Source organism: Micropterus salmoides, unplaced genomic scaffold (assembly GCF_014851395.1).
Source record: "Micropterus salmoides isolate LMB-PRFRI ecotype aquatic unplaced genomic scaffold, ASM1485139v1 Ms_hic_scaffold_6, whole genome shotgun sequence".
In the NCBI taxonomy this organism is placed as follows: domain Eukaryota; kingdom Metazoa; phylum Chordata; class Actinopteri; order Centrarchiformes; family Centrarchidae; genus Micropterus; species Micropterus salmoides.
The window spans coordinates 23,192,744-23,205,104 of record NW_024044348.1 but is presented as its reverse complement, the minus strand read 5'-3'; the positions used below and the strand labels follow the sequence as shown (position 1 = coordinate 23,205,104).

The 12,361-nt window shown below is 39.4% G+C and overlaps 1 protein-coding gene across 1 annotated transcript in view; it reads left to right on the top strand.

Moving 5' to 3' along the window:
* The window catches only part of spon1a (spondin 1a), a 74,363-nt gene that overhangs the window by 21,844 nt on the left and 40,158 nt on the right, over positions 1-12,361 (top strand). The window lies entirely within an intron of this gene.

Sequence of the window (12,361 nt, the reverse complement as noted above, 5' to 3'; positions counted from 1 at the left end):
AATTGATTTAAGGATACGTCTCCCCTACTGTGCCCAAGGGAAGCTTTCTCTACTTTCACTTTAAAGTACCTTTCACAGCTTCCACCTTACTTTGACAATTAAGCTGTAATTTTTATATATTTCTTGTACTCCACTTCTTTCTCCCTGCCTGGCCTCTCTTGTCTGTTATCTCAACAAGTAGCGTGGAGATCTTTCTTCTTTCCCTCCTCTCCATGGCCGTCTCTCTCACTCTTAGCATAACCCGTGCTGGCATAGCAGATGGTCCTGCAGAGTGCTTATTGTTGGCTAATATTGAAGACCTGGAGTCACAGCAGATAATGGGAGCACAGTGTGAGCAATGGGGTCTCTGTGTCATTGCCGCCTTCCCACTGCTATTACAGCACACTCTTATTTCCTGTTATTCTCATCTCTCGGCCTGGATCATTAGATGGTGAGATTGAAATTGCACTAGATTTGATTGACCAGTACATTAACTGTGTAGAAAAACATACATTCTATTAGTTATTTATGATTTGATGCTGTTATGTTTGGAGTTCACTTGCATTTATTTCTGGAACACAGGATATGAGAATTCATTTACCCACACAATTGATCATATCTGCCTTCCCAGAGATCAGTTACATAAAACAAGTGGGACAACTTTCTGCTTTCTAAAAGTTTGTTGAGAATGATGAATACAACAGTTGGACTGGGCAGTATATGGCCCTTTTCTTATCAGCAGATATGGTGAAATGATTGAACAGGAAAACATTTTCCTCACCACCCGCAATCATATCACCACCAGGTATGGCATGGCTCAAGCTGCGGTTGTCGAGAATATTTACTCACTAGTGAAGTGGGAATGACTGATACATGAATGCAGGATGATGATTATGCAAGGCGATCAATATTAACCTTGATTATTCTGATACTAACAAGGGGCATGCTATTATTCAGTGCTTGAAATAATAATCAGCTTTTTTCAATACTCAAATAGTGCCATTTATATTTATATGTTTGGTGCCTGTGGATATTTGTTCATAGACATAGTTGATTGCACTGAGCTTTTCTAATGTAACTTGTCTCAGATGACTTATGGGTTCTTTGCGGTTGAAGTTCACAGCTGCTGTGATACCTAGAAACTAAAAAATATGTTGTTGCTGTAGACAACTAACGTTCATTGTGTCCACTTATATAGAACTCAGACAACACATAGAGTCCATCGATGCCCTTGAGGTAAGGAGGCTGAGAGAAGGAGGCTCCCTCTTTTGAGCCGTGCAGCGCTTCTTGGTAAACGCTGACACAAACTGAAAGCTGATTCTCTTTTGTGTCAGGTGGGGCGTCAGGGGGAGCAACTACCGATGAATTCAAAATTGATATTCATAGCCAGGCTCCACTCCAGCCAAGGGGTGCGCTGATCAGAGTGTTCATACAAACTTTCATTTGCAGAGCCAAGCAGGCATGCAGACCGTGCAAACACACACGTGCACAGACAGAGCCCTCTTTATCCTGCTCATGTCAATTCACAGTGTGATGGCTTAATTTCATTTCTGAGTTTGTCACCCTTTCAGAGCTTGGACAGGGGTGTGCTGCACCATCTGTATTGCTGTTACTGCTCATCAAATGTGCCTGTTCTGTGAGAATAAACACACCTTTAGAATTTAAGCTGCATTAACTACAGACAACAGTCATAGTATTTTGAATGTTCTTAGAATTTCTCTTTTTAAAAGACACTTGTCATCCATTAAAAGGAGGACTAAGGATGTGACATGCACAATTTGCAAAATTTAATTAGTCCATTCCATACAAGCTTGGGCCGCTCATTTCCTTACCATCCTTACCATGTGACCGGCTGGTGATGTGGTCGGATGTCAGAACCTCCTCAAACACAGCCTTCATCCACACTGTCTCAGTACCTCTGCACCGCACAAGCAATTATGGCACCATGCCACTCATCATATTGAAATGGCCTGAGATTATGAGTGTGACTAGTACTGCCCTTTTAAGAATTAATATGTTTAAATGGACAAGAAGTTGCTTTAATTTGATTTATGATGGTTTGCCACCAGAGATGGAGTTCAAACTTGTACTTGTTTAGTGTACCCCTCTGGTTAGTAAGTGTAGTATGTTAAACAGGTGATGTGTCTTGATGTTTAGTGCACACAGTAGTTTAAGTGGGTGAGTTACAGAATGTTGTGTTTTGTTTTGTTTTTTTACAAATTGTCTTTTCAGGCTGTAAACAGATTTGCAGTACTTTTCCATTTGCCAAGTACAAATGCTCTTATCAGAGGACTTGGCAATACAGGGATGCATCCTGGGTCCGTTGTTGTTGTCTCTCCTGTCATGTCTGAGGAGATTTGTATATGCATTGAATCATTGCAGAAGCTCAGTGTGTCACTAATGAGAAGTTTAATGAGACTCTCTCTACGGACCAGCGACCAGGGCCAAGGCCTCAGACGGATTATGAAATCTCCTATTTTCTCTCGCAGCATGGGGTGTTTTTCATTATTACACAGTACGGATGCTTAAGGAATCCTCTATTATCCTGAGCTCCAGAGCTGGGCCACAGAGCAGAGGCAGCACAACTCAGTCTGGAGCCAAAAAGAGACATTACAGATTAATGACAGGAAATACAGATCCATGTCACTTGATACAACTGTGGTAATCTAAGTGATACCCCTAGATTTCCTTTTTGACAGTCAGAAGGGTTCAAATAGAACTTTTTAAAACTGTAATGTCAAATGTGGCTTGTATTTTATCACAGTCAAATTACCAGGTTGATGAAATCTCTTTCACAGTCTGCAAGGAGCAATAGGACTGACTCATGCATATACTTTGTATGATGAGCAAAAGAACAACAGGTATTGTGGGATAAAATAGCTTGTTGATAATCTTTCTCCGTCTGCTCCTCTTTCTGTGCACCTTGCGAGGATTCAAATGATAATTTTGCAGTTCAGTTGTTGAGAGCAGTAAGGTTTGCCATCTGTAAGTGGGAGGCCTGCAGTCAAGGGCGTGGGTAGAGAATAATAGATATGCAGTTTCCTTTGGGTCCTTGACTCTCACTGGATGAGCTGGTTTGTATGTGTGTTTCTCTTTGTATACAGAGAATTACTTGACAACCACTTTTCACTGCATGGAAGTTTGTTGTCCCCATGTGTCTTTTGGTACACTTTTATAAATAAAAGAGTTGTAAATCTTTTCAGAGTTTGTTGTGTTAGGAGAAATCTACTATTTAGTAGATGCTCAGGGAGAAGCGCTATAGTATATTGTATTGTTCTTCTGATCTTCTATGATTGAGGGGGTTCATGGGAACGGTAAAGTGAAATTATTTTATTTAATCATACCAATCAACTGTTAGTGTCTGCTGATTCCTTTTTCTGTCATTTCTGTCTGAGGAATGCAGTTGTTGGACCAATGGCACACTTAACACAATGTCATGGAAAGAAGCAGTTATGTTATTGTGCACATACAAATTTCATTCCAGTGGCTGCACAATTGAGGTAAAAACACACAACATGAGCACAATTCAACCCCCCCCACCCCCCCAACTAAGCAAACACTTGACATTTTGATAATAAGCGAAATCTGAATTATCTTTTTCCCGCTGCACCTGCCTCTTGAAAGACCTGTACAAGGCCAACGGGTTAGAGAAGACTGAATGACTTCTGAATGAATTAATGAATTTTCTTGCATCATCTTGTTTTGTAATGTCTTTTTCAGATCCAATCTCTCATCAAACAATGAGAGATGAAACTAGTCTTCACCTTGATTTTATTCAGAATTTGTCTTTCATCAAGCATATTTGATTAAATTCTGAGCTAACTAATTATCTTTAGTGTGGGTTTATAAGGGAATATGGTGGTCTGTGCAGCATGCAAACATGCATGCTACATTAATGAAATTCACTCCCTTTTGTGGAAGGGTCTAGTTATGATTAGGTTGATACCTCCATGTTCTAGTAACACTTGTATTTGAGATGACTTGAGTGTTTATGAGACAATGTACTCATACAGTAGGCGTGTCTTCTCTAATGTATGAAGTCGCTGACACAGGAAGACAAGTGGCTTGCTGAAAGGGGTCAAGCTGGGTAGGGGGGTTTAAATCTCTCAAGTGCCTCTGAGCTAAATCCTTTCTCAGGAGAAATTTTGTCAGAGGAGTAACAATCTTTCAATTTTAATGTGGGTTCAGTGATGTAAAATACACCAAAATGGTAACATGTATTTTCTCTAGGTTCATCACAAACAGTATACATTGTTATTTTTTTGTGCAAAGTAGCCTACTGTATGTTGATTTTTGGAGAAAGTGATTCTGCTTAGCTGTATTTCCTCTGTCAAAATTTCGCATTTATGATAATATTTGTCTTTAAATATTTAGCATTATTATGTTATATGGATGCAATGAATACATTGAAGAATGTATTTTCTAATGTGATTTCTGTCAGTCAGTTTTGTTTAACTGAAGTGATAAATGATGCATCTCCGGGGTATGTACAAGTGTGTCTCTTTTGTCACAGTGCAGTGGTGATGGACACAGCAGAGATGTTAACATGATTATTCACACATTAGGATACAGGCTCTTTCTCTGTCCTTCTTTGTAGCCGCTTTTGTCTTCACTCTCTTCTCTCTCAGCATACCATTTGTCATGCCCCCGTATTCCTTGTGTATCTTTCTGTGCGCCTGCTGCTGCGTGAGGTCAGGTTTGCCACAGTGGGGGAGCAATTAGTTAAAAGGGGCCTCCCAGTGGGTGAAGCCTTGACCCCACCTCTCTATCCAACCTTGCCAAGCCATGGTGCACCGTGCCAAACCCCAGTGGGTATAAGAGCTTGAGGAAATTCCCTACTCTCTTAAGCACCAACCCCCCAAGGCCACTTCTCTGTTGCTACACCACTCTACTTTTTGTGAACATTTTTGTTTTCTGGGTATCTTCTTGGGTATCTGTGTTCAGAGAAAAAAAACAACCCAAGTTTAGGAAGGAATCATTCTTTAATTTCAGCTAGCAGTTTTCTTTTGGCCGGTTAAGACAGCTTTATGAGCCCAGCAGAGATATTCCTGTTTAGGAAAACAAAGCTCTCAAAAACCTTAATGCCTGCCTTGGTTCCCAAGACTGTTATTATGATTGCCGAAATTGAGCAGTACAGCCAGAGGCAAGCACATTTTGAAATTCAGTGGGGTAGAGTTAGCCAATATGTGCTTCGTGTATGTGTGTGTCTGCACATAGTTTGGGCATATGAGTGTTTTTTTATCATTAGGAGGCACACAGGTCATAAGAATTTCCCATGCATGTTGATTTTTGTAATGTAGATGGCATGTTTGTGGTAAATATGTATGATTTGTTGGCATATTCAAGCCAGTCTGTTTGCATGTGTCCTACGTATGTGTGTGTGTGTGTGTGTGGCCTTCAATGTTGACTTAACCAGTCCTTAGTGCAGCTGGCTGGCTACATACACAGTCACAGGGATAAAAGCTGGATTATTCTGGAATCTCGGACATCTTGGCCAGAGGCAGCTTTGATAAAGCCTCCCAGTGTCCAGAGAACTGGACAGAATAAGAGAGTAGCAACAGGCAAAGGAGAGAAAACATCATTTGTGCATCATGACATTCAAAGATGAGACATTTGTCTTATTTGGAAAATTCCAGAAGTTTTCTCTGAATATTCGTCCGTTCCTGTGAGTGTGAGATGACACAATTTAGAGAAATTAAAATTGTAATTTATGCTAAACATTGCAATGTTTTGAGTTAGTGTTGTAGCTGTAGTCTCCTAGGGTAATCTTTCAACCCTTTTCTCAGTTATTAATCAAGGCTATCAATAAATATCTGTTGTGGTGTTTCATGTGTTTATATGTTTATAATGTACACTTTTTTTTGTTGTTTTTTTATTTCAGAGTTGAACTGGATATGTCATACTTGATGTGTCACTATCTCTTTGTGTGCATGTGTTGTTGGTGAATGGTTGTGGATGGGGATTTGGGAAAGAAGCGTCAGAGAAAGTGTTTTAGCAGAGTTGTACACATGGTATAGACGTGGTTAAAGAGACACATGTATTAGACCATATGCCTACTCAACTGTAAATAGGTAAATAGTCATTCATCCCATCTGTTAAGAACTGCAGCCTCTGTGATTTACTCTACATTAACGTTGGTTAACATTTGGTGTGTCCATTACAACACAAATAGACTACTCCCTTTACTTTGCAGTGACAATTCAAAGTGACATATTTAGAGGTTACAGCAGAACCTGCATGGAGCTGAATTGTTGGTTCTCCTTAAGAAGGTATTGAGATATGGAATAGACACTTCTCTTCTTATTTATTTATTTTTTTAGATCTTCATAAAATCAAGGCCAGCTAAATACAATAAACCCCCATTGCAAATCTGAGTGATCTTTTATTCATGAGTTGGCCTTGACAAATCTGTTTTCAGCTATGGCTCTACCTGTTATGTTATCCCTATGTAAATGAGACCATGGCTCTGAGGCCCCCCCCATTTACTGCAATCTCCATATCATTTGGTCCTGGAGTCCGTCTTCCCATTTCTGATATACATCTCAAACTCACATCTCTACAGTACAGTTTTAAACCTCATAAGATCGATATTCTCGATATTATACTCAGACAAATGCATGATAGAGTATGTCAACACAATGTAACTTTCGATTGTCTATTGTAAACACTATAATCATCTGTTACCATCACTAATATTAGTCTACAGTAGCTTTTCATAAGAGTTGGGAAGTCGGCACAGAATTATTATCCAGAAACCCTTTTTTTGTACCTCTACAGCTTTTGCTAATTCCATGTTATTGCTTATTCCATTACTTTTAGTACAGCATCTTTCATTTCTGATGTTGCATTATTTTGTCACAAATGCATTAAAAAGCTCATTACTCTGTATATGTGTGTGTGCGTGTGTGTGTGTGTGTGTGTGTGTGTGTGTGTGTGAGTGAGCAAACTGCATACAAACAGTAATAATAGTTACGCTGTGGATATTCTTCTCTGCCTGTAGAGAGAGCCGACAAACACTTGACATTTATGTTATCAGCTTAGGCTGGCTTTATTTCGGATGATGGACTTTAAGGGCAGTAGTGAATTGAAAAGATGACTCGTCACTTGTAAATACTGCATTGGGGTTTCAGTTTGCGTTATCAGGGCTTAGTACAGCAACTAAACCATCTTAGTCCTGAGTATGTGTGTGTTTTGAGACTGCCTACAACTCCGTACATCACTTACCTGCATGCAATGGTTAATGTGAACAGCATTGTGGGTATTTATGCACACATAACCCTCTCCAATGGCCTTTTTGTGTACCTGGTATGACTTTTAGGTTATATTTATAGTTGCTGATTCAAATTTTGGTTGTTGAAAATGAGAATCCACTAAATTTATTTTGATTTGTGATATTTCTATTATTATATATGACGAGCGCGTACACAGGAAAACAAAGGATGAACAATGAAAGAACAAATACTTACATCCACGGTGAGGGACAATGCAAATGCCAACGATCCATAAACAGAAAATACCAAGATAGTTCAGGCTCAGATGTCAAATGAAAACCAAAATACAGAATCCACAGTAAGTTCCAAAACTCAGGCAGGAAAACACATGTAACCTGCAGAGAAGCTAGACATGAAACGCATGGAGTGAGATGTTACTGACAAACAACCATGCAGACTATAAAACACAGGGAGGACAGGATGGTTGAACACAGGTGAAACACGTCAGGTAAGGGAAGAGAGACAGGTAATAAACTGTGACAAGGACACCAGAGACAGGAAACAACTCAAAAACCCAAAACCACAACATCTATGATAGCGTCTTGATGAAATTCTGCTTGAAACAACCCATATACTGCATTTCCTGAATATATTGTCTGTTAGGGCAAATGGACACACACATTATATATTCTGCAAAGATATATAGCTCTGACAGATTCTGTAGTCTTTCATGCTGTTTATCTATGCAAAGTAATGTTTTGCCTTTAGCATGTTTTTGTTTTCTGTTTTGTTTTGCATCTTGGAGGTAATGCTCAGTTAATGTCTCTTGTGAGTTTTGGACTAAATTATGTATTCCGGTGCATAGCGGTGTGTGATACACAGCTCCAATTACGATGTATAAGACGTCTCTGATATATGATAAACACATAGATGGATAATCTCTGCCTATAATTTAAAACTTCCGGGCTCAGCCTGAGCTGGTAGAATTGTATTTTTCTTACTAGCGGTGGGCAGTTTCAAGATCATCACACACTCTGCAGTGCAGTACATCTAGCCTCAATGGCCACTGACCTCCTTACAGAGAACGGATTCTGGAGGTAAGAATGAAAGTTAGTAAAATGGAAGGAAAGCTTAGAGAGCGACAGACAGCCTGAACTGGGTCATCAAAGGCAGTTACCTCAATTCATCTCTAATAATATCCCCTAGCACTGGGCCCAGGTCTGCCGGAGTTGCCTGTATGATGGCTCAGGCTGCTTGATGAATGAGTGTGCCAGGCAGCACTATAGGCTTCCAGACTGCACTGCGAGGCTCAGAGATTGCCACCGAGGACAACCACGGTCAGCAAATCAATTCACAGCTCTCTAGAGAAGTAGTCAGCGCTTACAAACTCATCTGCCTTAAGCATGGACGATTCTCTTGTCACCACGTTTCCTCCCTAGCCCGCGGGGGATGTTCTCCTGTCCCGTTTTGAGCATGATTGGTATGACTGAAGCAACTTTACCTACGCAGTATCTGAACTGCAGCTTATTCTGCAGGGCAAGATATGGGGATGTCAGTGGAGATTTAATTAACACCTGAAGGCTGTGTAAGCCTTTACGCTATGCGCTGATAACAGCCAGCTTGCATCCCATTGGAATTTCCAAGCAATTTTTTATGTCTATTAATAGTTTGGAGTACATGCTGGGACAGATGTATCAGATATTCCTGAGCAGAACTTTGATTACAACATCAGAGGAGCTCCCATCTCACCCAGGGAAAAGGCCAAGTGGGACTTTGTCTCGCAGCTCTTAATTTCATATAATTGTGGTGTCCAAGGGAATAGTTCAGGCAGTTTGAATACAGTATAAAGTATTGTGCCATCTTTAGGCTGAGCAGAATTTTTCTGACACACAACTATATACTAAAAATAAAATAAGCAAAGGGATATTTATTTTCTGTTCAGAAAATGTACACTTTCATGCAGTCGTCATTCTCCTACTACAGAGTGGATGTTTCCATGCTACAATCTTCAGTGTCAGGTTGTTTTGTATTATCGTGGTGACAAAAGCATATGAATGACTTATCTGCGTAGTTCTGCACTCAGAGGAAATAAGCTTTCCTGATAATATTAATGAGCTGAAAAAATAACAGAGGTATTTGCATGGTAATTAGCACTAATTATCTTTTTAGCATGATGATTATACGAGTATGGGCTGTGGCTGATATTCCAAAGGGAACTGAGAAGGCAGAAGCTCTAGCTAGTACTGTTTCATGTGGATGTCTTCCTGCTATTGCCGTGACTGAAGGGATGTTACCTCCCTCATGTTGTTAGCATAGCCACCAGGAGATGGAAATAGCCATTAGAATAATTTTTCTCCAGAAACTGCGTGAATGATATAGGCGGTCTCCTCTCGGCTTTTGCTTCAGTGTCAGGCTGGCTTTGTTGTCATGAAAGATGCTAATACGGTTTTATTTGCATCGGGAACCTGTTCAACTGCACTACCTCATCTGTTTTCTAGAGCAAGGCTTGGGGAAACATTATCATCAACACTGTTTAATGAAAAGTCAATGCTAAAGAGTTTTTATTTCATGGATAGCAGATGCATTCCAGGGACCTTGTTAATGTTGATTCATTCAAAATTTAAATGCACAAACATGTTACACCAACTCACATATACATGCACCCACAGAGTCCCAGAAAGTAACGCAGAGTCATAAAGCTTCAGCTCTTGTGGACAGCCAGGGAATAATTTTGACATGGACTATTAAGTTTACTGCAGTTATGACAGTTATGTAGCCTGATCTCATAAAGTTTGCTTATAATCAGTGAGAATAGAATATACCTTTGGTACTGGGGGCATTGGGTTAACATACAATCAAAAAAAACACAGAAATCAGAGCAATCCCTTTAATTTGTTCACCAGTCCATTGATTATTCATTGTTTAGCACAGTGGTTCTTAAACTTTTTCTTCACCTCCTCTTCATAAGCCAAAAAAAGTTTATGTCCCACCCTATACCAGCAAAAGTGGATTTCATTTGTTAACAATACAGGCAACTGAAATACACAAAAGAGTAGTTAGCAAAATAGCCTTACTAGCATCAGAGCACTTTTGTTTGTCTGTGTCACCACATGAATCATATTCATGCAACTTAAGGTCTGCTCAACATCCATGACCCCTCAACACCCATGTGCCCCCCATGGGAGCCCCCCCGCCAGCTTGAGAACCACTGGTTTAGCAGGTGGATAGTTTTAGGAATAAATTATGTGACAGCTCTTTTTGTTTTCAGCAGTGAAAGCTGGTAGTGGCAGCCCGAGGCTAGGGTGGTGTATTCACGGTGGAAGGATTGAGAAGGATAAGTAATGATTTCCTGCATTCAGAAATGCAATGTGATATTGGAAGCAAATCTATGAGCTTTTTCTGGCAATAGTTAATGTTCTGTGAAGTTTGTTTTTTCTTTTGAGGGCCTCCCCAGCATGGTATGTTGAATATGTAAAGGCTTTATGAGCTTATTGTGGTAAGGCATCAAAATCCTCATTAAAAAAGTTGCCATTGCCGTGTTGTGCATCCATGTTCGAATTCTAGGTCAATTTATTTGTTTTGCGAAGCACTGGTGTTTTTTGGGGATCTGAAATCTATGAAAAGTTAGTCTTTGTCTTAATGATGGTGTTTAAAATGAGGGAATTCATCCAGAGTAAGGAGTGGATTACAGATCTGTTACTGGTTTTATGGTCGTTTTGTATCATTCCAACCAGTGTTGCATCATCTGCAAATTTGATAATCGGGCATCTATCTGTGTGCTGTTCGAATAATTTCTGGCCCTTATATAGGATATGCATCACTGGCCTGGTAAAACACATATTTTGAGTTTTTGTCCACTCTTTATGGGGAAATTGGTCAGAAGAGTCAGCTGGTTGTTGATATTCATCTTCAATAGCCTCCTCCCAAATTATTGGGTGTTGTAACAGAATGTGTTTCCAGGTGTTTATAGCCTGGGTCAAGTAAGGTTACAGACACATTCCTTCTTCCATCAATATATACCATTAACTTGCGTTGCTTGTCATTTTTGTTCAATCCATCCAAATCAGGCAAACATTTCTGTTTCACTGTTTGTCCCCTTAATAGATCTTAATTCTGTATATAGCTTCACTCTTCTGAAAAATAATACTTAAGATAGCAATGTAAGTAATATGGATATCCTAATAAGGTTTCTTTTGCTCCTGACCCCAATTCATGTCCTTTAACGTTTAGTATATCCATATGATATTTAAATGTCAGTCTGTGTAACTTTTGTAGGGAAAGTTTTGACAGGATTTGGACAACCTGTGTTCATCTCCACCCTGAACAAATTAACTTAAGTTCAGAAGCCAACAGAAGAACTTAAGGTAGAGGAAAAGCAAACTTTTTAAACTCACTGTTGCTCGGATTGCATTGCTTGCTGTTTCTTGCTGTCAGCATCGATATTACTAATTCAATTGAAACTGCTGGCTATCTTATTTAGTTGTGCCACGTCACTCTTGTGTAATTATGTTTTATATAGGGGATATCTTTGCTTGTGCCGAATTGTTTTCAGCTTAAATGTATAATCAGCCCTCTTTAGAACTAAATCTGTACTTGTGACTTTATTCCCAGTCTTAATTTGTACATTTAATCTTTTTATTATTTAGTATTCTTCGACAAATTAAAATCATTATCATAACAGAAATGCTGTTTTTAGTTTTGCATATTTAAGATAGTTGATTGATTTTTAATTGTTCTTATCAGCAGTGTAAAAGCGGGTAGACCATACTGTATCGCTGCCTTCCCACCTATATTCATATTAAACCATTACAAATGTCAGTGGAGCAAGCAGGCAATATTAAACCATATTAACATTGTGACTGTTCGTAACTATTTCTTATTTGCGATTATGCCAGTTTAAATGCTGTTTCTTGCCTAACAGGGAATTACAAATGCTAAATCAAGCATTGCAAATGAAGGTTCACTGCGCTTGTCAGGACTAGATGGAAATTATTCATGCAATATGAATCGTTTCCCTCCAAGATGAGAGTGTATGTCATCTGCACTGCATGATGTGTCTTCTCTAATGGATACAAGCGGTTCTCTGTTCTGGAAACGACTCCACTGAGCTTTTTACAATTTTCACAACGTAAGCCAGTTTGTTTGAGTGAGCAAACATATTAAAAAAACAT